Here is a 24,747-nt window from a genome sequence, read left to right as displayed (position 1 = left end):
ACTCAGTTAATTTATAATTATTTTTATTTTTGCATTTTATTAAGGAAAATCACAAACACATAGAGTAAATAGAATAGCCATCACCCAGATTCAGCAATTATCAACATTCTACAATTCTAGTTTTATTTATACCTCCATCATTTCTTACTCCCACTGGATTATATGTGGTTATTTGGGGGCTTTCCAGGTGGCACTAGTGGTAAAAGAACCCTCCTGCCAATGCAAGAGACCCAAGAGACCTGGCTTTGATCCCTGGGTCCAGAATATCCCCTGGAGGAGGAAATGGCAACCCACTCCAGTGTTCTTGCCTAGAAAATTCCATGGATAGGAGCCTGGTGGGCTACAGTCCATGGGGTCACAAAGAGTCGGACATGACTGAGCACATAGTCCCGTCCATTTTTAAAATAGATTTCCCTCCATCTAATAAAACAAAATTTAGCATTCCATTTATCTTAGCCTAGTGTACTCATTTATGGGTGTTTTAATTTCCCATATTTTTAGTATATTGCTGAGTTGCAAAGAACTTCCCTAGGGTACCATTTCTTCTGACTCTGGATTAAGTAAAATTGCACTCATTTTAGAAAAGCTCTCTGTGGATGAGTCCACTTGTATTGTAAAGAGGATTTCAGAGCTGTCCTATTTAAAAAGAGATCCATATCACTCAGATGTCTTGGTTACACCATTAAAACTCACTATAGCTGGTTAAGCAGAAAATGTATCTAACAGCTTTGAGAAGTCTCTTTAGACCTTCTGAGAGATTACAGACCCAGGTTTGAAGATATATGGGCAACACTTAAATGTCACTTCAGAATGAAAATCCAGAAAGGGATCCATCATTGCTGCCACTGGGTGCAGACCCCACAGATTTCCCCACTGATCATGGGTAATGAACGCTGAACTGCTGTTATTATTGTCCCTGAAAGCCATTGCCTCTGCCATCATCTTCAGAGAGTGGTCTCCACCCTGTCCACTTCCTCATGTGTGTCTCTTTTAAACTGAAAACTCATTAACTGCACTTCATTGGTTTGAGTGTATTCATTGGCTGAGGTGTTTATGCCCTCGTTTCCAGGAAGGCTGGAAGAGTGACTTTTGGAATTCTAGGTCAGGAAAACCAGATGCATGAGGTGGGCCGATCCCCAAACTTTGGTATTCAAAAGATCTGACTGGCCACAAATTATGACATTAAAGGAACTTTAAATTGAATGGTCTTTGAAGTAATTCCTAGACTGTATGAAAGGGATAATACAGTTGATGGACCTACATGTTAGAAACAATTGTTCATTTCTTCTTGAGAAGGGGGAAATCATTATTCTTTTAACTTAGAAAAGCCATGTGCGCTATTTTCTCTATCTTTAATATCTTCTCTCTTCTGGATTCTCTCTAAAATCTTCAAACCTCTTTCATTTTAGAGGTCTGTAGCAGTATTTCCTCCTGTTCTAAGCTTCCCCCACTCTACCACCTGAGAATTTTTCTAAAATACTTTGTATTCTAAGCCATTCTCTGACACTGTATTTTCTTTGCTCTGCAATTTTCTCTCATTTAAAAAAAGTTTTCTACAGCATATATGCTTCCCTTTATAAGGAAGAATGTGTCTCAAGAGCTATAAAAAGACAATGTTAACTGATATACACTAACTCACTCCCCAGGAATTTCACAATTACAGGCATGTTGGGATACTTTTTCTAAGTGAATGTAGTAAGTCATCTATTTTCTACTGAAAAAAAAAGAAAGGAAAAAAGACAGACTAAGGAGGTAAGATGTTTGCTCTTATAGACTTAGAAGATACTGTAAAACATCTATAATTCATATCAAACATCTTTCATTTGACCTACATCTTCCATTACCTCCCTTTCTGTTACTTGCTGGAAGATCATACTCACTCTTTCAAATGAAATTTGGATAATTTTCCTTTCAAATGACAAAAGGGCTTTACATTAGGTAAAGAAATACTGAAATGTGTTTATTATACATTATCCAGAATAATAAAATAAATATACCAAAGGTCACTTTAGAAAATGATTTTATGTGTAAAATAACTTATGCTAGCCTTCCCTGAGGGATATAAACTATAAAGCTAGCACAAAAACATTTCTCTCCAGTTAATTTTCTTCTCTGTGTCACTAAAATACCAAACTCAGCTACTTACATAATAATCACTGGTAGAGTCACTTTAAATGTTTGAAACATTTAAGTTGTCCTCTCTTCCTTTAAGAAATATAATTTAATAGGCAATTCAGTGAAAATATACTCCCAAAATGTTTGATGGCTTGAACTGAAATCAGCCATCAGGCAAAGCCTGTTTTATATCGTTTAGATTTTTTGAGGAGTCAGGTTGGATTTTTTTTATTTTGTTTTGCATCATAGAATGCAAATGAAACATTTAAGAGATAGAGGCCAAACTAAATGTCAATGTGAAATATGAAATAAGGTCAACTTTATTCTGATTAATCAACTCCTGGACTTGACTAAAACACAGAGTTTCATAATAAAAAGGGTTTGATTATTTTGAGGTCTTTGTTACTAGTTTAAGGGAAAAAAGTATTAAAATATTATTTATTTCCTTCCATAAAAATGTTAAATGCCTACTTTGAAACAAACAAAAAAATAAGATTTGCAACCTCCAATAAACACTGACAGAGGTACGAAAGAGAAAAAGCAATTTAAAATTTAAAATAAGCAGTTTGCATTAATTTTCTATTGCTGTGGAACAAATGACCAGAGATTTAGAAATTTAAAACAATAGGCATTTATTATCTTAAAGCTTCCATAAGTCAGGAGCCTGGTCACCACTCATCTGGGCTCTCTGCTCAGGGTCTCACAAGGCTACAGTCAAGGTGTCAGCTAGGCAGTATTGTCATCAGAGGCTTGACTGGGGAAGGATATCCTTCCAGGTTCCCTTAGGTTGTTGGAAGCAGTAATTTCCTTGACTGTAGAACTCATGGCAGCTTTCTTTTTCAAGGTCATTAGGAGAGTGGAGAGCTAGTCTGCTCAGAGGCTTCGGTATAAATTGGAAGGTAGTCACAGGAGAGCTAGCTCATTATCTTTGCAATATTCTGTGGGTTAGAAGCAAGTCACCAGTTCTGCCTGCTACTCAAGGGGAGGTGATTATACAGAGTGAGAACATGGTGGCCATAAGAACAACTTAATATGGGGTAGAATTCTGTTTCCACCACATTAGAAGCACAATTTAAACAAACACCAATGAACCCCAAGGCAGACAGTTTACCAGAGAGAATGCCCTTTGATTAACATACTTGTTGGTATTTATAGCTATAAGATTAATAACCACAAGATTCCCTGGTATTTAAAGGATTTAAAGGTAACCTGTTGAAAGACTCTTGACTATGCAAAACCTAGCAGAGTACACTGCCCAGCTGTGGCCTTGGCCAATTTTCAGCTCAGGCCACAGATGAGCTTCATGAGTCCACCCTGTCCACAGTGTGTAGGGTCACGTATAAGTATACCGAGCATAGACAATCCTGCTTGTGACGCTACTGATGAATTACTCCTACTCAAATCAATAGGTATTAAGACCCTTGAGGGACCTACAGGGTCTGTTCAGCCACTGCAAGCAGAGTCTTCCTTGAATGTCAGCAGTGAGTTTAGTCATCTCATGAGGAGAATCAAGCAGAAGTGAGGTTAAGCACTCTTCAGGTGAGAAAAAAATAACATGGTGAGTAGTAAAATAAGGAAATGAAGGGCTGCACTTCCCCCTTTTGAAAGCATACTTTGCCTCCAGGTCTTCAGTTCAAAGTCTGTAGCCTGTATGCATTCTCTTTAGCACGTGTTCATTTACAAAACCAGGATTATGGAGCAAAACTAATGTGGGAACTGAGGATAATATACACTTTAGATATTTTCCACATCGTGGAAAGAAGAAATAAACTATATTCTTGTGTTAGTTTGGATTCTCTGAGAAGGAGATGCTGAAATAAAGTTAGAAGGGCAAAAGGTTTATTGGGGAGAAACACCCGCGAGGAAACAGGATTTGGAAAGGAATGCTGCATCTGCCACAACTCCATATGGCCTACGGAGGTCACAGATTTGACCTTTAGTTAAAAAAAAGGAAAGTTTCTGGTTTTGTAGGATTCAGGCCCTGTTTACAACAAGGAGGACTATTTCACAGAACCTCAGGGGCTTAGGCAAATTCTCAGAGGTTGTCCATTTCAACTGTTCATCTTTAGACAGGAATGCAGTGAATCATTCTGATGGTGGGGGGTGGGGGGTGGTAGGCGGGGGGACTTTCCCATCTCTGAGAAGGTCCAGGTAGGTGGTTTTACAGATCTCTTGTTTGGCTAGTTCATTAAGAGGTTGCAGACATTTGAAAATTTCTAAGTGAATCCTCCAGGTCTACTCCAGGTTAGGAGCAAGGCAGTATTTTCTTGTGGTTCCTTTTCTTTTGCTAGGACCTCATAGGTTGGGACTTACTCGTATCCTCTACTATTATCCTCTTCTTATTGTAAACACTTTCCCAAAGAGAACTCATCCACTGCCATGGTTTTAATTTTTATCTGTAGAGTTGTTCTCAACTAGGCTATTTTGCTTCTCAGGGGACTTCTGGCAATGTCTGAAGACGTTTTGGTTGCTATGATTGGGGAAGTGCTACTGCTATTTAGAGGACAGAGACAATGGATGCTATTAAATATCCTACAGTCCCTCACAACAAAGAATCATACTGCACAAATTTCCAACAGTGCCAAGGTTGAGAACCCCTGCTGTATAGAGATGATTCCAACTCCAGATCTCCTACCCAGGTTTCACTTGCAAGCTCTACATGGCAAGATGAAGAATTTTTGACCTATTTTCTAAATAAAGTTAAAAGCAAAACCACCAGATAAAGAGATGCAGGGGAGCAGAGCTGACCCACAGGAACAGTCACAGTGCCCACCTAGGGTTCACAATATTTTAGGTGCCCTCGAAAATGTTTTAACTTCTTTTGAAATCAGGAGGAAACAAATGAATATGACAATGATGAATATTTAATAACGAATTAGCCTATACCAACTCAGTGGTAAAGCATAATTTTTAGGGTTTTTTTTAATTGGAGGAAGAGACTCATGAAGGCAAAAGTGTCTAGGGGCCATGAAAATCATAATACAGTCCTTTTAGGGAGGAGAAGGAGGCATAGAAAATGTGGAGAGTGGGTAGACTGTGAAACATTATTGTGGGCAGTGGGAAAGCAGCTTTAGGGAAAAAATGTATGAGTTTTGGTAAGACTACCAGGTGTTATTAAGTGCCCACTTGCAGTTGATATTCATCAATTTATAGGCATATTGATTTGTTTAGTGCTGGAATTCTCTAGCCAAGCTCAGCTGCATGGACACAGCAGAGGGCAGGCAAATGTTTGGGATGTTCTAGCTCTGGCCATTTGGAGTAAAGGAGAGAGAAGTAAAGGAGATCAGAGACTTTGCAAGAGAATTTATAGAATAATGAAGTGAGGGAGTGAAACTGGACAAAGAGTGAAGTAACAACAGAGTGGAGACTTTGGATTGAGATTAAAAAGTCAATGAATTAGAGATTACTTAGAATGAAAAAACTAACACATATGTCCTGATTTGTGAGATTTGGGGAAGCTAGAATGTGTCCAAATATCTACTCCGGTATATAATAAAAGCTAGAAAATTTGACAACATAGATTTTGTTACTCTAGGAGTTGCTAGAGTCATTTTGTCAATTTGTCAAACTCGCCAATTTCTCAAGTTCTCTGTTAAAATGCAGACATTATTGAGAAAGGAAAAAAAAACTATATTCTTAGCACCTTAACTTATAGCTAGTTATAATTGAGACCAATAGGGAATAGGACCTTGAATGTGGAACTAGGAAGCACACCAATTCAAATAAAGATCTATTTGCCAAAAATCAGTTCAACTTGTAGAATGGCCAACATGACAAATTGCCAATTGCAGTAATATTGATTCACCAAAAAATTATTTCTGTTTATTAGTATAAAATTTGTAGCAATCTATGTCGAATGAGACAGTTCACCAACCACTGAAGATTTTCTAAAGCTTAATTTCAGTTAATGTAGTTTAGCTTGGGTTTCACTTTTAATTTGCTGCAACTATTTTACCACAGGGATTTTACCATAGATTTATCAGTCTCAGTTGAAGCTCATTTTCTTGGGTGATTCACATTTCAGAAATTGAGCACATTTCATCTGCTTCTTGGGAGACAGCTATCCAAGGCTCTCTCTTGTTTCTGTACATCTTGTAAGCAAGATAAGCATCTTGTAAGCAAGACAAGACTGTCTTTGTTCTGGATTGTCTTTTCAAGGATATTTGTATAGTGAACAGTGTCTCCCTCCTAAGCAAAGGACAAGAATGTTTACTTTCCATTTCAAAAGATTCGGGTTCCCTAAGCTCAGAATTCTTCTCTTGTAATACAGCTCTGTGTGGGTGTGTGGGGGGATATCATCTGGCCCTCTACTCATCGCTTTTGGGAACTGGGGCTCAGGGAACCTGCACCAATGTGCTGATAATCTAGCTTTGCTGTTTCTTTGAGTAATAAATTTCACTTCACTTCTGACCTAGGAGTCTCCTGTCTTATGTTGGCACCCATGGAACTGTGTCAGACTGAGTTTTTAGACAAGTGGAGTGAAATCTGAGACACTTCCTAGTTCTTGACACTGCCCAAAACTCATGCAAAATATTCATCTTTATCAAGTCTGTTTAACAAGTCTGAATTAAAATAATTGCAAAATACTATGAGCTGAATTAAAAATACGTTGGATGAGCAAATCCTTCTACCTCGGTTCTGAAATCCTTAGTGTTTGAGATATGAGCAGCACTTGTAATTTGAAATACACAAGTAATTCTCAGTTTAAAAGGTCATATATCCAAAGTATTGAAAAATCTAGAATTCATTGAACTTTAGCTATCCATGATGAAAGGCAGGCACAAAACAGCTGGAGAAAAACTAGATTCCGTGAAATCTTTTTTTTTTTTTTTCAGTGAAATCTTTATGCTGGTAACCTAAACCGCACAAAAATCTCCAAAAGCTGCTACAAACATCCCAGCCAATCTGAATTGCTATAAATGTTGTAAATGGCTAAATGAATCAGTTTTTAAAATAATTTGATAAATTTAGCAAATTTCTCATTCATTGACTCAGTTTAGGGGAAAGGGAGGGGTCAGAAGACTTGGAGAGGTGTGGCAGGCACCAAGGAGATGTCCCCAACAGCATGGTTTAAACAAGAACACCAGCCTGTGGCCAAGGAAATCTTCATAGGTAGATAAGAACTAATCTCATTTGGCCTTTCTCCACAGAAGCTGGTACAAGATAATTGCTCCATCAGACTGAAACAATCACATCTAATAAAAGCTGTAGTGATTAAGAGCTGATGTTTTGCTGACCTAGGTTCAAGATGTGGCTTTTACAATTTTACCTAATCTCCTAGAACCTCAATTTCTACATCTTAAAAGTAGATATAATCGTTAACATTTGTTTCTCAAGGATATTGTGAGAATTAATTGAAATATGCATTTAAATTGCTTAGCATGAGATCCACCACATAGGAAGTGCTTAATAGTCATAGTGTGAGATATTAGTAAAAATTAATATTTTTATATTGGAATTTCAAAGTTTTTTTCCTATCAAATATACTTATTTCCTTGCTTACTTTTGTGTTTTAGTAACTTTTTCTTTAAACATTTAAGGGGAAAAGGCGTAGAGATATAGCACTTTCTAAAGAGCATATTGGGTGAGATGGATGTATTTTAAAGAATCCAGATACTGCATCCCACTTTAGATTTTGGCAGAACAGCAAACAAATTTTGCAAAGATTCTGTCCTTTAATTATTACGCCACTATGTATTAAAAGGAATTTAATCTACGTGGTGTTTTTGATCCATTTGCAATTAATAAAACTATGGTGTTGTAAAAAGTATTTGATGTTCAAGCAGTTATTTACCTCCTACTTTCTTTATAAGTTACCCTTTCCTTTTGGAGGTTTACTTTTGGAAGTTGAGTGACATGGCAATTAATGTTCACCTAAGATAAGTCTACTTTACTTTGAATACTTAGTGCTGCAGAGTCAGGTAAATACCATGACTCAGTATCCCTAGAGGTAGAATTATTGTCTTTATTGTCAAATAGACAACTTTTTGAAGAGAGAGTACCCTAAGCTGAATCCTGCTACCTTCTCCTAGATGGAAATTGGTGAAAACAGGGGTAAATCTGGGTACTACTATTATTTCAATGACTACTGTTACTGGCTACAATTTATTGAGCACCTACTATGTGTTAAACTCCTAACTTACATTTACTTATGATTTAATTCTTGTAACAGCCCTATAATGTAAACATTATTACTACAGTTTTGCTGATGAGGAAACAGGCAAGTTTAAAGAACTTGCTCAGGATTATTCAGTGACAGAGCAATATGCCACTGAACCCTTAGTCCATCATTTGGTGCTTCAACTGGGCCTGAAAAACTTTGATCTGAGATTAACAGTGTTCTGGATATATCCCAGGAGTGGTCTGAGTTAAACTAGCATGAACCAGAGTGGGGTAGGGACTGGTCCCACCCACTCTGGTGGGAAGGTAAAAGAAAGCAAGATATTGAAAGAAGAAGGTGTGTTGTAAGATACTAAGGAAATGAACTAAGTCAGTATAGGTGGGTTGATGTGCAGTGTCCAGATTTAAGACTTATGTCTGATGATTGATCAGCTATATATGTGAGTGTGATGTTCTGAATGGGTCCAAAATTTATTATAGGGGTGATTAACTGTAACCCCATTAACGGAGAAAGAAGATGGTGGAGGAGTAGCAATTCATAGCAGTGTTAGCTTTCTGACCATAATGCAATTAATTTAGGAATCATTTTCAGGAAGATAACTACACATAATCTTTTTAAAAATTGTTTGGAAACTAACAAATATAGTTCACAGTAGCTATTGGTCAATAAAGAAATCATAATGGAAATGAGAAAATATTTAAAACTGAATAATAACTGAAATTTTGCACATCAAAACTTAGATGCCAATAGAACTTTATTTAAAAACCAGAAAAAACTTAGATGCACATAAAGCTATATGTAAAGTAACATTTGGGGCTTTCCCAGCAGCTCAGCAGTAAAGAATCTGCTTTCAATGCAGGAGCTGCAGGAGACACAGGTTCGATCCCTGGATTTGGAAGACCTCTGGAGGAAGGCATGGCAACCCACTCCAGCATTCTTGCCTAGAGAATCCCATGGACAGAGGAACATGGTGGGCTACAGTTTAAAGGGTCACAAAGAGTCAGACATGACTAAAGTGACTGAGCACGTACTCATGCAAGGTAACATTTAGACCTTTAAATGCATATATTAAAAAAGAAGTCTGAAACTGATCTCAGTAAAATAAACAAAAATAAATTGTAAAATGGGAAAAATTAAAAATAAGAAAAAAATGAATGAAATAGAAAAAATATAGAAATCAACAAAATAAAAAAAGGCTCCTTTGAAAAGACAAATAAAATATATAGACCTCTGATAAGACTGTGTAAGAAATCAAGGAGATAAGGAACAAATAATCAATCCTATGAATATATAAGAGATATTTACTTCAATGTATGAAGAAAACATTGGTAGAACTTAAGGGCTAAACAGACAAAACCACAATTATACCTAGAAACTTCAAAAGCCCTCTCTTAACAACTATAAAACAACTAGATGAAAATCAGCAAGGATATAAAGCTCAAGAATACCATCGACCAACAGGATCTAATTCACATTTATAGAATATTTCATCCCACAACAGTAGAACACACATTATTTTCAAGTTCCTGTGAAATATTCCTCAACATAAACCATATTCCAGCTCATAAAACAAGCCTCAACAAAATTTTAAGTTGAAATTATACAGTGTATTTTCTCTGATCATAATGGAATCACACTAAAAATCAATAATTATTGATCATAATGGAATCACACTAAAAATCAATAATGAAAAAAAAAATCAATAATAGAAAGATATCAGGAAAATCTCCAAACACTTTGAAATTAAACAAAATGCTTTCTAACAACTCATGGGTTAAAGAGGAAATCTCAAATGAAATTTAATTAAATGAAAATATGACATATCAAAATATGTATGATGCAACTAAAGTAGTGCTGAGAGGGAAATTTATAGCATTAATGCTTACATTAGAAAGGAAGAAAAGTCTCAAATCAGTAAGTCTGTACCTCAAGAAACTATAAAAAGAAAAGAACAAAATAAAGCAAAACAAGTGGAAGAAAGAAAATAATACAAATAGCAGAACTCAATGAAATGAAAAACAAGAAAACAAATGAGAAAATCAATGAAACAAAAAGATGTTCTTTGAAAGATCAATAAAATTGACAAACTCTAAGAGATACAAAAATAAAAAGAGAGAAGACCCAATCACCAACAATAGAAATAAAATTGGATATCACTTGCAATCATTAATAAGGATAAGAGACTATTGCAAACAACTTTATACACATAAATTCAACAACTTAGATGAAATAGACCAATTTCTCAAAAACCATAAATGATCCAAACTCAGCCAATGTGAAATGGATCATCTGAGTTTCATGAAGATTAGATTGTGGGCATCTTTGGGGCCCAGTATTCTGCTTACCTTAGCTCCCAAGTAGGACTTATTTCATGTATGGCAATCATTGTAATCCACTATATCAACAGACCAAAGAAGAAAAATCACATATCAGGAAGGGTGTTGGACAAAATTCAATACCCATTCGTGATTTTTAAAAAAGAAATCTTAGTGTCGCAGTTCATTCTGGCTGCTATAACAAAATACTAGAGATTGGGTGGCTTATAAGCAACATTTCTGGAGGCTAGGAAGTCCAAGATCAAGGCACCAGTATAAATGGGGGAGGAGGGCTCTCATGCTGGTTTATAGCTGGTGTTTTCTCATTGTGTTCTCACATAGTGGAAGGGAGGAGGATTCTCTGAGGAGTCTCATTTAGAAAGCACTATTTCCATTCAAGAGAGCTCTACCTCATGATTGAAGCACCTCCCAAAGGCCCACATCCTAATAGCATCATCTTTGGGGATTAGGATTTTAACTAAGAATTTTGGAAAGACCCAAATCATTTAGATCACAGCACTTAGCAGACTAGGACTAAGGAGGAATGCCCTCAGGGTGCTAAAGAGCATCTATAGAACACAGGTAATCTCATACTAAAGAGTAAAATGTTGAATAATATATCCTTAAGATCAGGAACCAGATAAGGGTGCCCATTCTTACTGCTTTTATTTGATATAGTATTGGATGTCTTGGCCAGTACAATACAGCAAGAAAGGGATATAATAAAAAAGATTCATATTCAGAACATATAACTCCTGCAAATGAATAAAAATCAAACCACTGAGAAAATGTTTATTATTTTCTTTACAAGAGAGCAAATACAAATGGCCAAATAACATAAGAAAAGAAGCTTATCATTAGTAATCAGGGAAAACTATAATGGAATACCAATGCAGAAGCTCTATAGCTGCAAAATTTATGAAGTCTGACAACATCAAGCATTGGTGAGGTTATGCTAAAACAGAAAGTTTTATACATGCTTATGGGAGTGTAAATTTGTGTAATTACTTTGCCAAAGTGTTTGGCATTCTCTAATAAGGTTGAAAATATATACTTTAATCTCAGACATTTGTGTACCAGGTTATATGTTCAAGAGTAGTCATGCAGTTTTTGTAAAAGCACAATTTGAAAAAAATTGATTTATCAATATAAAGGATTGTTGTAGGATATTCATACAATGGAATCTTATTAAGTAATTTCAAAATCAACAAAGTAAATATGCAAAATTACATATTTCTTCTTATATGCTGAGAGAAAGAAATTTCACAAAAGAATTCACATACCATAATTTCATTTTATGAGACTCAAACAGGGCCTGGATAGTGCTTTACAATTATTTGTCAAACTGTATACATTTTAATGGACTTTTCTATACGTTTTATTTCACAGTACTTAAAAATAATAAAGGAAATCAAAATTTAAAATTTCACAATAATAAAATATATTAAAAGAATAACTGCATACATCCAAATCAAAACCTTTTAAAAATATTGGAGTAACCCAAAGCAGAACAAAAACTAGTAAAGATAAAAGTAAAAATCAGGTGACATCATCAAGATGGTAGCGTAGGAGACCCCAAACTTCATCTGCCCATCAAGATCAGTAATTAGCTATCCATGAACAAAAATCAAACAAAAAGTAGCTCTGCGAGTGCTCTGAAGTCTGCTAAAGTCTACTTCAGCAGTGGAGCGGAACCAAAGCATGTGAAAATAACCACACAAAAAGGGAAGGAAGACAGTTTCATTTTGCTTGCATCATCCCATCCCACAGCCCACTGGCACTGTTCAGCACCCAGAGGAAATTCCCAGCTAAAAAGAGTTCTCCCAGGGAAAGGAAGAGTGGCATGAAAGAGCAGCTTTCCTAGCCCTTCAGTGCACTACACAGTCTCCACTTCAGTTTCCACCATGCCAGAGACTGACAAAGCAGAGATGCACAAAGACAGCAAGGAACAAGAACTAAAAGCAAGGACTACCAGTCGTAGTCACAGTGGGAGCAACTGTGGCTCCCAGTGACCTGCTCTGTAGACAAACCCAGGAGCTTTTGCCACTGAAAAAAAACTAAGGGCCAGCACAACTGCAACAGATCCCCTGCTGGTTACACTCACACTGCCCCGTGGCTTTTTGCATTCCTTGATGCCCCCTGCCTGAGTCCCGCCCCTCCCCCCTCCTTCCTCCTGCTCCCTGCATCTTCCAGAGTCCAGGAACTCTGCAACTGGACTAGAGAAAGACACCAGTCTTGACCCTTGCGGCTGACCCACACTGCTATGCACTTACTCGAGGCTAGACCCTCCAGCTGTACACCGGCCTGCCCCCGAGCCTGATACCCTTCCCTGGCCTCCACTTCTGTGCTAAACACCTAGCACAACCATGGGAGAGCATGCCAACAGCCAGGGTCCCCGCAGCAGCTTGCGGACTGGGATCAGGCCGCATCTTTTATCATGGACGTGCAACACTGTGTTACCTGTAGCTAGTCCCTCCACCCGTGAACCTGGATGTCTTTGGCACAAACCCCATCAGCAGCCTCCACTGCTGTACACCTTTGGCAAGCCCCAGCAGCCATAGTAGTGCACATTAACAACCAGGACCCCTGCAGCTTCCAGTGCTGCCTACCCTGGTCCTCATTATTACCTTTGTGTTTGAAACTGACCCTCTGCACTCACAGGCACCTGCAGCTGGCACCTTCAACCAAGCGTGTGCATACCACCAGCTCTGGCTATTTCCGCTGCTTGTCCTGGTCCCTACTTGCTGAACTTGGAGGCACTGATAAGGACCTCAGCAGCCCTTGAAGGTTCTATGGATCCCTTACAGGGCTTTGCCAAGTGAAAGTGAAAGTCACTTTGTGACCTCATGGACTGTAGCCTGCCAGGCTCCTCTGTCCATGGAATTCTCCAGGCAAGAATACTAGAGTGGGTAGCCATTCCCTTCTCCATGGAATCTTCCCAACCCAGGGATCAGACCCAGGTCTCCCACATTGCAGGCAGATTCTTTACCATCTGAGCCACCAGGGAAGCCCAAGGATACTGGAGTGGGTAGCCTATCCCTTCTCCAGGGCATCTTCCTGACCCAGGAATCAAACCAGGGTCTCCTGCATTGCAGGCAGATTCTTTACCAACTGAGCTATTAGGGAAGTTGTTGATACAGTGGACTCTAAAAGTCTGAGCTGATGAGCCCTCACATTCCCCCAGACCCAGTGCTACCTCATGCCCCTGTACTTGGGCCCAGTATCACTAGACCTGGGGTCACAGCATGCTCCAGCATGCCCTACCTACAGGTGACAGTCTTCCTGCTGTGAAATCAGTCTAGAAAGTCTGGAGAAAATGACTGCTTCTTTAAATGTTCAGACACCTCCACCAAGCTATGGGGATCACAGGCAATCAGGGAAACATGACTACCAAGGGAACATAGTAAGCTTCCAGTAAGTGATCTCGAACAATGGAGATCCAGCAATTGCCTGACAAAATATTCAAAATAACTTTTCTAAAGGTGCTCAGAGACCTGCAAGAGAACACAGATAAACCCAAATTACCTCAATCTGTTGGAAACTAAAGAGACCAATGTGATAGTTAATTATATGTGTCAGCTTGGCTGGACTATGGTGCTCAGATATTTGGTCAAACATTATTCTGGATGTTCCTGTGAAAGTATTTTTTGGATGAACTTAACGTTTAAACCAGTGGACTTTGAGTAAAACAAATTGCTCTCCATAATTGGGCATCATCCAGTCAGTTGAGACCTTAATAGAACAAAGACTGACTTCTCCCTAGCAAGAAGGAATTCTGCAAGCAGACTGCATTTGGCCTCCAACTGTGACTCTTCCCTGAGTCTTCAGTCTGTCAGCCTACCTTGTTAGTCGCTGAATTATTAGTTTCCCAACAGACTTGAGTTAGTTTGGGTTTATTTGTGTTTTCTTGTATCTCTCTGAGCATCTTTAGAATGTATTGAATTCACAGCCTCCCAGGGTGTCTACTGTTAAAGTGAGAACATTGATTGGGAAGGAATTCCTGAAAATTGGAATGAGGGTGCATAGGATGACTTGACGAGGCTGGAGACACTGGACCCCTAAATTTAAATGAGCTTTCTTTGCCAAAGGAAGTAGCCTTTCCATCTCCAGCTAAGGAGATTAACTTTGCATTGTCTAAGGAACTGTAATGGCCTTTACTGAAGTACTTGCCTCACAAGACACTGCTGAGTCTTTTCAGTAGCCTCTTCCCAAACCCGTCTTTATTTCTTGACCTATAACTAGACTCAAGTCCCAGGCAGCTCCTAAGGATATGCTCTTCAAAAAAATAAAGGCCGTATATGACAAACCCACAACTAGCGTCATACTAAATGGTGAAAACTTGAAAGCTTTTCTTCTATGGTCAGAAACAAGAATGCCCACTCTCACCACTTATAGTCAACATAGTACTGAAAACCCTAATCAAGCTATTAAGCAAGAAAAAAAGGCATCCAAATCAGAAAGAAAGAAGTTAAATTTGTAGATGACATAATCTCATATAGAGAAAACACTAAAAACCCTTTAGAACTAATAAATGAATTCAGTAATTCAGTTTCTGGATACAAAGTCAACATATAAAGATCATTCATGTTTCTATACACTAACAATGACCTATTTGAAAAAGAAATTATGAAAAAAACCTCATTTACAATTTCTCTGAAAACGGTAAAATACTTGGGAATAAATTGAATGAGGTGAAAGATCTCTATACTGAAAACTAAAACTTTGATGAAAGAAATTGAGGAAAGAAATGGAAATGGAAGAAATGGAAATATATCTCATGTTTATGGATTAGAAAGTTGATATTGTTAAAATAGCTACGCTACCCAAAGTGATCTACAGATTTAATGCAATCTCTGCTCTGTGAAAGTTCCAATGCCATTTTCCACAGAAATAGAAAAAAATAAAAGTCCTAAAATTCATATGGAACCACAAAAGACCTCAAATAGCCAAAGCAATCATGAGAAAGAACAAAACTGGAGGCATCACACTTTTGATTTTAGATTATATTACAAAGCAATAGTAGCCAAAACAGTATGTGTGGTACTGGTACAAAGATAGACACAGAGACCAATAGACTAGAGTAGCAAACCCAGAAATAAACCAACACATATATGGTCAACTAATCTTTGACAAGGGTGCCAAAATATACAATGTGGAAAAGACAGCCTCTTCAATAAATGGTATTGGAAAAACTGGATATTCACATATGAAAGATTGAAATTGAATCTTTGTATTATATCATATGCAAAATCTATTTGAAATGGATTGAAGCCTTAAACATAAGACCTGAAACTATAAGACTCCTACAGAAAACATAGACAAAGAGCCCTTTGACATTGGTCTTGGCAATTATTTTTTGGATATAACACCAAAAGCACAAGCAACAAAAGCAAAAATAAACAAGCAAGACTATATTAAACTAAAAAGCTTCTGCACAGCAAAACAATCAACAGAGTGAAAAGGCAACCTATATAAAAGGGAGAAAATGTTTGCAAACCATATATCTACTAAGAGATTAGTATCCAAAATATACGAGGAACTAATGCAACTCAAGAACGAAAAAAGAAAAAAACAATCTGATTTAAAAATAGGCAAAGGAAACAGTAGACATTTTTCAAGGTAGATACACAAATGATGAACAAATATATGAAAGGGTGCTCAGCATCACCAATCAACAGGGAAATGCAAATTAAAATCACAATGAAATATTACCTTACACCTATCACAATGACCATAATCAAACAGGCAAGAGATAAGTGTTGACATGGGTGTAGAGAAAAGGGAACATTTATATACTGTAAGAATGTAAACTGGCACAGCCATTGCATAAAACAGTACAGAGATTTCTCAAAAAATCAATAATAGAACTACTGTATCATCTAGCAATTCCACTTCTTGGTATATATCCAAAAGAATGGAAATTAGGATCTCATGAGACATCTGCACTCCTGTGTTCACTGTAACATAATACACAATAGCCAAGATATGAAACAGCCTGTATCCATCAATGGATGAATGGATGAAAACTATAAGGCATGTATATACATACACACAAACACACCCAAAATGGAATATGATCTAACTATAAAAGAGAAAGAAACCTCAAAACTTTTGCGACAGCATAAGTGAACCTTGTGGGCATTATTGTTACATGAAATGTCAGAGACAGACAAGTACTGTAAGATGTCACATGTGAAATCTGAAAAAACCAAACTTATAGAACCAGAGTGTAGAATGGTGTTTGCCAACAACTGAGGGGAGGCAGGGTGGGGAAATGAAGAGATATTGGTCAAAGGGTAAAAACTCCGTTATAAAAGCCACAAATTCTGGGATCTAATGTACAGTATGGTAACTATAGTTAACAATACTGTATTGTACACTCAAAATTTGTGGAAAATAAATCTTAAACATTCTTTCCATAACAATAGCAGCAACAAAATAGTAATCATGTGAGCTGAAGAATTTGTTAACTATCCTTATTGTGGTAAACATTTTGCAGTATATAAGTGTATGAAATCTTCATATGGTGCACCTGAAACTTACACAATGTTATATGTCAATTGTATCTCCATAAAGCTGGAAAATGTATATCTGTGTTCAAATTTTCACTTTTTATAAGGATACCAGTCATGTTGGGTTAGGGACTCATCCTACTTTAATATGACCTCATCTTACCTAATTATATCTTCAGCAACACTATTTCCAAAAAAGATCATACTCTGAGGTATTAGGGGTTAGGATTTCAACACATGGGTTTTGGGGAACACAATTCAATTCATAATCATATGTATCAAATGTACATATAAGCATTGTTTATGGAAATGTAGGTAGGTAGTGAATGTCTGGAACATCACAAAAATGTTATATGCCAATTTCAAGGATAGTAGCTATCTCTAGAGAGCTAGAGGGAGATAGAAGGAAATGTTTAGTGATGAAACTTGAACAGTATCCTTAACTTCATCTTAACAAAAAGTTCCATAAAAAATAATAAAAATAATAAAAATTTAAAAAATTCTATAGTTAGTATGGCAAAATAACTTCTAAATCTAAGTTCTGAGTGTTGGGTATGTAGATGTATATTGTATGGTTTTCTGAACTCTTCTGAGTATTCGATAGCTTGTGTCTATGAAAGTTATCCAATACTTTGGCTGCCTGATGCGAAGAGCTGACTCATTTGCAAAGACCCTGATGCTGGGGAAGATTGGGAGCAGGAGGAGAAGGGGACGACAGAGGATGAGATGGTTGGATGGCATCACCGACTCGATGGATATGGGTTTGGGTGGACTCCGGGAGTTGCTGATAGACAGGGAGGCCTGGCGTGCTGTGGTTCATGGGGTCGCAAAGAGTTGGACATGACTGAGCGACTGAACTGAACTGATGAAAGTTATTAATCCTTTATTCATTCCCTACAAAGATGCTGCAATGGAACTGACTCATTAAGTCTAACAACACAGACAGCCTTTCCTCCAACAGTTAGAGTATGTCATTGATCTTTTTTTTAATGATCAAAAGAGGTAGTTGCTCTGTTTTTTGTGATCCTGTTATATATATCTTTAAAGGTATGATCATATTCAGTGGGCTAATGCTTCCATCATGAGAGGTAAGCAGTATCTGAGATAGGCAGAGAGAAGAAAATTTCTAACCCTGCCCACCATGCCTACTCCACGGCTTACTCTTTTTGACCAGAATGGGGGTAGAAACATGCAAAATTTTCCAAATATTTCTTCCTTCCTCCTGTCCTTTATCTGTCCCTCTCTATTTCACTCCTGGCTTGTGGATTTCAGTTCATTTAAATCCCATTTGTGAATTTGTTTTCTACCCAAAACCAACTGTATATATTTGCAGAAATTAAGAAGAAGAGATATGAATCAAAAGACCTCAAAGTCTAACCCCGCTTCACCAAAAGCAAACTGCTTATTTCTAGGTAAATATCTCAATGTTTATTTTTTTTCATTCAGAAAATGAAAGATTTGGATTAGACAGTCTCAGATCTAAATGCATTTAGGAGAACAAAGGTGATTGATGGAGCAGGACATAAATATTTCATGTAACTTGTGAAAATGTAAAAATTTCACATAAAATATGGGTGTGCTTTCAATTATGTAATCAATTAGGTAGTTGATGTGGTTAACTTTTTCTCGGAGAGGAATACAATCACCTGTTTGTTCTGGCAATGTTTGCACACAATCTATGGTAATCTGATTCAATTATGTAGCTCCCAACATGACATTATCCACATATTGAAACTCTTAAAAGTCACTCTTGACAGTGATAAAACTCACCTCCTAGGAAGGAAAAATAAATTTTTTTATAATCCTGTACCTCTCATCCACAAGCCTTGACTGTGTTTTTTCTTTGAGTTGAACTTGATGCAATGTTGGCCTCTTACAAACTCTACAAGAAAGCCAATCATACTAAATATTTCCTAGGTTTTATGCTGGTAAAGAATCCGCCTGTAATGCAGGAGACCTGGGTTCAATCCCTGGGTTAGGAAGATCCCCTGGAGAAAGGAACAGCTACCCACTCCAGTATTCTGACCTGGAGAATTCCATGGACTGTATAGTCCACGGGGTGGCAAAGAGTCAGACACGACTGAGCAACTTTTACTTTCTCTTTCACTTTCATGAAAGATTTTGTGGGGCCACAGGGAGAAATCAGTTTGGACAATATACAGTATCTTATGTGAATACTCTCAAACTGGACCACCTCCTCTCTAAGTCTCTTTGAGGTTCCAGCCATTGGCTCTCTCTCCTTTCCCAAACTTTGCCCTAAGCAGTGCTTGGTTAACTCCTTTTTCTTGAAGGACTCCAGTCCTTGGAGACTCTCTCCTCCTTCTCCATATTCTCAACAAAGCTGGTCTGTACCTTCAAAAAAATTCTTCTAGATACTAACATCAACTTTTCTACCTCTAGGCATTTGCAAGCAAAGTTCCCTTGCTTGTTGAAGACTGTATTTAATGTAGAAGCAGCCTTTTTGACTCTATGATCCTAATTATGTACAAACCTTTGACTCACATCTGCAGGAATTATGCCCCAATACAGCACATTCAGCAGACCTTCCAGGTTATTTCCCAGGCACAAAAGTTGTTAGCTGACACCAAAGTTTCCTTGGATTCAGCCTCTAATTCCATCAGAACCTGATCTATTCAGACAGCCAGCTTATCTACTCCATCCAAACTGGACTGGGAAAAAATCTGCTTAATTAGAAGGAAAAATATAGTAAGTGGTTAACATCGTGCAAGTACAATTTTCTCAGATGATTAGATACTTTTTCTTTTGAAATGAATAAATAAAAGGGAAAGAGGGGCAGAATAATAATGGTACAGGTTTTACCTTTAAAAAATTTGAATAAAATTAGCATAATTTCCCTTTTATTAAGCTACAGTAGATAGAAAGCACATTATAGACACTGTAGGTGGAGATGTGGGTGGACACATAAGAGGGGTAATGAGGGGGCATTGAAAATACAGCTGAAATAATGAGCATGTAATATGAAGAACAGCAGCAAGGATCAGGTTGGAGGAGGGAAGGATGCCTGCTTTGATTACAGACAAAGGGGATGGAGAAGAGAAAATAAGAGGGAACCATTCAGCTGAGCTGAGAAACTGGGGCAGCCTGGACCAATGGAACTGGATATAGATGGGAAGAGAACAGGGAACACTTCACCATTGACTTGGGTTTAAAAATGATAACCTTGTGTTTAAAGGGAAGGAAATTATCCCTGATAGAAACAAAAGTTACACAACTCAGCTACATAACTTGCTTCCATCCAAGTTGGAGTGACCCTGTTAGAATATAGGGCATTGGGTTTGATGGCCATTCTGTCCACCCCACTCAAAATATGAACAATATAACCCTCAGCACACACCCTTACTGACCCATTCATTTTGCAAATGAGGAAATAATGGCCTGATGTAGTTATGCAAAAGAAGTGATTTTTTTCATCTTAGAGCTTTGAGAAGCAGACAACAAAATCTCCATGCATGATTTCTACAGAAAGGGCTCTGCTGCTGGACATATACAGCAGAAACTGAATCCAGATATTATTAGCCAGATTGAGGTAATTGATCTAGATTTTGGGTGGATATTTACAAACTAGTAGATGAATATGAATTTGGGATTTCTTCATCTGATCTGTGCCAGGCATAGTATTTAGATGGTACCATTGTTTCAGCTACTAATATGGAAAGCCCAGGAGATTTCTGTATAATATTTTTCTTTCTCAAAACCTATGCAGTTAGGTGGCAAAGTCTCACATCCAAAATGGATGCTGGGATGTCATACTTCAGCCAGCTCTCTCTGCATCTCCCAGGCAGTGGACCTACTCTCTAACCTTCCTCCTTGCTCAGAATCTCCCTTCCACTCTCCTCTCAGACTTCTTTACATCTCATCCACACCTCCTTTATTCCTTCCCATATTCCCTACTCTTTTCTTTTCAGTGTGATTGCCCTTGATGGCTATTGAGAGGAACTTTGATTTCTCAGCAAATACGAAGCCCAAATTTTCATTGATTTTAAAAAGCTGAATCTCCTTTACTCAAGGAAAAGAATCAGTCTTCTCCAGAAACAATTAATTGTTTGGTATCCCCCTAGAGATTTTTCTTCTAGGGAAGAGGGGCCTTCTATACATGTTAGAATTAATAGTCCTAAAGCAGCCAAATAAATACATAATTATCTATTTTTAATTTTATCACTATGCCTTTGCTATTGTATCTAAGAATCCACTGTGCAAATCCAGAGTCATAAATACTTATTCCTATATTTTCTTCCAAGATTTTTATGGTTTTAACTCTCAAATTGAGGTCTTTCATGCATTTCTAGCTAACTTTTGTATGGTATGTAAGACCAGGGGTCCAACTTAATTCTTCTTCATGTGGATATCCAATTATCCCAGTATCATCTGTTAAAGAGATATTTATGTTTCCTTTGAATGGTCTTGAAACCCTTGCTGAAAATCAATTGGCCATAGATGTATGGCTTTTTTTCTGAACTCTCAATTCTACTCTATTAGTCTATACATATCACTCTGTTTTGATTACTAAAGCTTTGTGTTAAGGTTTGAAATTGGGATTTGTGAGTCTTACCATTTTTTCTTCTTTTTTTTTTAGATTATTCTGGCTCTTTGGGGCTCCTTACAATATCATGTGAACTTGGAAACTGGCTTTTTCATTTATACAAAAAAAAAAGATCATTAGAATTTTGGTAGATATTGTATAGAAAAACAGATTTTAAGATAAAACATGAGTTTGATTTTGAGCACAATGAATTTGAGGTACTTGTGGGAAATTCAAGATACTTATCTATAAGGAATCAGATATATGTTCTAGAGCTTCAGAGAGAGGCATGAATAGAGATGCATATTTGGGATATGAGTATGTATGAAGATGATAGCTGAAGCCATGGTTATTGATGAGATCTTTTGGGAAGAATATATAGCAGGAGAAGAGAGGAAAATCTTTGGATTCACTAATATTAAGAAAGTATAAGGGAATAAGAGTCTGTGAAAATAATTTCATTAAAGAGGATAGTAGAGAAAGTAAGTGAACAAGAAAAGAGTGTTACCATAGAAGCCAAGGGAGGAGACAGATTTAAAACAAGCAGTGTCTCAAGTTGCAGAGAACTTATGACATAAGTCTGAAAAGCAGTAAATTGATTTGATAGTCATGAGGCCAGGTGACCTCAGCCAGGTCAGTCTGTGTGGACCGTGGAGGCTGAAATCTGGCTAGTGTGGGTTGACACATATTCAGGAAGAGAGAAAGAGGGGGCTGCGTTAGTTTGGTATATTGATTTTAGCATTTTGACTGTGAAAAGAAGGAGAAAGATAGGGCTAGTGATGATAAGAGGATGATATAATATTAATGGAAGTTTTAGAGGCCACAGTAAAGTACCTCGAAGAGGGAGAAGTTGAAAATAGAGAAGAAAAAGGGAGTAGTGATTGGGATGAGATCTTGGATCTGTAGGAGATAAGGGGGATATGGAAGAAGTTGCCTTGAGCAGGAGGAAGAACAGCTTCCACAGTCTGCTGCTGCTGCTGCTGCTGTCACTTCAGTCGTGTCCGACTCCATGTGATCCCACAGATGGCAGCCCACCAGGCTCCCCCATCCCTGGGATTCTCTAGGCAAGAACACTGGAGTGGGTTGCCATTTCCTTCTCCAATGTGTGAAAGTGAAAAGTGAAAGTGAAGTTGCTCAGTCGTGTCAGACTCTTAGCGACCCCATGGACCGCAGCCTACCAGGCTCCTCCATCCATGGGATTTTCCAGGCAAGAGTACTGGAGTGGGGTGACATTGCCTTCTCCGACTTCCACAGCCTACTCTTCTTTAAAAGGAATGATCAAACCAGAAGATAAGTGCAAATAAAAATGACTCATAGGTATGGGGGGATTATAGAAATTCAATATCTGATAGCCTTGACATTATAGGTGAAATAGGAGGAAAGTTCATCTGTGCTAAAGAGATGAGGCACTTGAGGTTAGTGGGGCATCCATTCAGAGAAATTGGAGCAGAAGCTAGTAAGAGACAAATTAATAAGGGGTGCTGAGGGTCTAGGAGATGTTGGATACCCTAAATATGTGGTGGTCTTAATTCATTCAAGGATGTGATGTTTAGCACTAACATTTAGCAGCCTAGATGCGGGAGCAGCAAAGAAAGGTAGCAAGATTGATCTAAAGTTGAAAACTATAAGACGAATGTGGTAGAAAGACAATGGGCTTGGTTTTCAGTGCAAGAGTACAGTGCTTGAGTGCAGTGGAGTCAAGATTGGATGGGTAAGAAAGTGAAGCCAAGCAGGGCTAAAGAACTAGAAATAAAATGACTTTGAGGTCTCTGTGAGTGGGGTTAAAGAACTGAAGTAAGAAAGAAAAAGACAGGGAAAGAAAAGACAGGGAGGACAGAAGGATAAGATCCAGAATGGTACATTAGAATATAAGAGTTCAGAGGTAGAGCTGGGTTGGGTATGGACATCAGAATTGGATCACTGAAGTAGTGACAGGTAAAGACTGCTGGTGTTTAGGATGTTTTAAAAAAAAACAATGATGAGGCTGGGAGACTGGATGGCATCACATGGATATAGAAACTATCCAGCATGAAGATGGGACATGACCAGGAGAAAACAGCAAGCTGGTGTCCAGGCCCTTAATGAATAAAGGGAAATAGGTGAAAATTTCAAAAAGTGTTAGAAAGGAAGTATAAACAGCTGATACAAACCTTAACAAAGGAAGGTTTCTTGCCTCAGGATGGAGGAGTAATTATCTGCCACTTGTATTGGGATGCTAGGAGATAGAATCAAGTCACAGCCTGTGATATATGAATATAGAAGAATCAGCCTTCTTCATGGAATAAGTTTTAGAAGAGGTGTTGTGCTCTGAGGATAACCAGGAGATACTGCTCTATGAAGTGGTTGAGAAAATAAAGTAGGTTATTTATAATAGAATAAGAGTCTCTGAGGAAATGGTTAGAGGGAAATAGTGCAAGAAACATCCAAGTGCAATGAGAATAATAAGTGATAACAATAATGTATTGTCAGGTACAGTGCCAAGGACTTTATGTTTTTATTTTATTTAATAATTATACTAACTATGCAATGTAAGTAAATATCTCTCTTTTTCATATGAAAAATTGAGATTGAGGGCACTTAGAAACTACACTTGATCTTAGCCAAAAGGCCGAGAAGCAATGAGGGCACTTAGAAACTATTCTAAAGTCATGTATCTAAAAAGTGACTGAGTTGGTTTTCCAAAATTTGAAAAATCTTGGTCTCTCAACCACTAAACAGGATTTGAATGACAGGATATAAGAGAAGAAGGTACTTGAAGAGCTTTCATTTTGGGAAGGGACTTCCAATGATAGAATAGGAGATCTCATGGGTCCAACTAACTGAAAACGTAGGCATGTGCTTATAGGGTCTTTCAGATGGCAGAGGTCTCCAGTCAGGGTCAGCTGTCTGTAGAGTTTCATTTTATTTGGTTTTTTAAGATATTTTTTTGGCCTCGCTGCACCATTTTGGGGATCTTAGTTCCCCAGCCAGGGATGGAACACAGGCCCCCATCATTGGAAACTCAGAGTCCTAACAACTGGACAGCCTGTTTTCAGAGTTTAAGATGGAATTTGGGCAGGGGGTATTTTGTGCCTTCAAAGAAAGAATGGGAGAGTGTGGTGGTAGAGTGATCAGGCTTAGGGGGACACTTATTCCCTTGGTTGG

At 37.8% G+C, this 24,747-nt stretch overlaps 1 long non-coding RNA gene and 1 pseudogene across 1 annotated transcript in view; one reads left to right on the top strand and one right to left on the bottom strand.

Annotated features, from left to right (window-relative positions):
• LOC122435299 overlaps positions 1 to 24,747 on the top strand; it is a 53,856-nt gene that overhangs the window by 2,625 nt on the left and 26,484 nt on the right. The window lies entirely within an intron of this gene.
• Positions 24,109 to 24,223, bottom strand: LOC122436243 (annotated as a pseudogene).

The sequence above is a fragment of the Cervus canadensis genome, chromosome X, assembly GCF_019320065.1.
Source record: "Cervus canadensis isolate Bull #8, Minnesota chromosome X, ASM1932006v1, whole genome shotgun sequence".
Classification (NCBI taxonomy): domain Eukaryota; kingdom Metazoa; phylum Chordata; class Mammalia; order Artiodactyla; family Cervidae; genus Cervus; species Cervus canadensis.
Note: the sequence above shows the minus strand (reverse complement) of the source record. Positions and strands in the feature narration are given on the sequence as shown.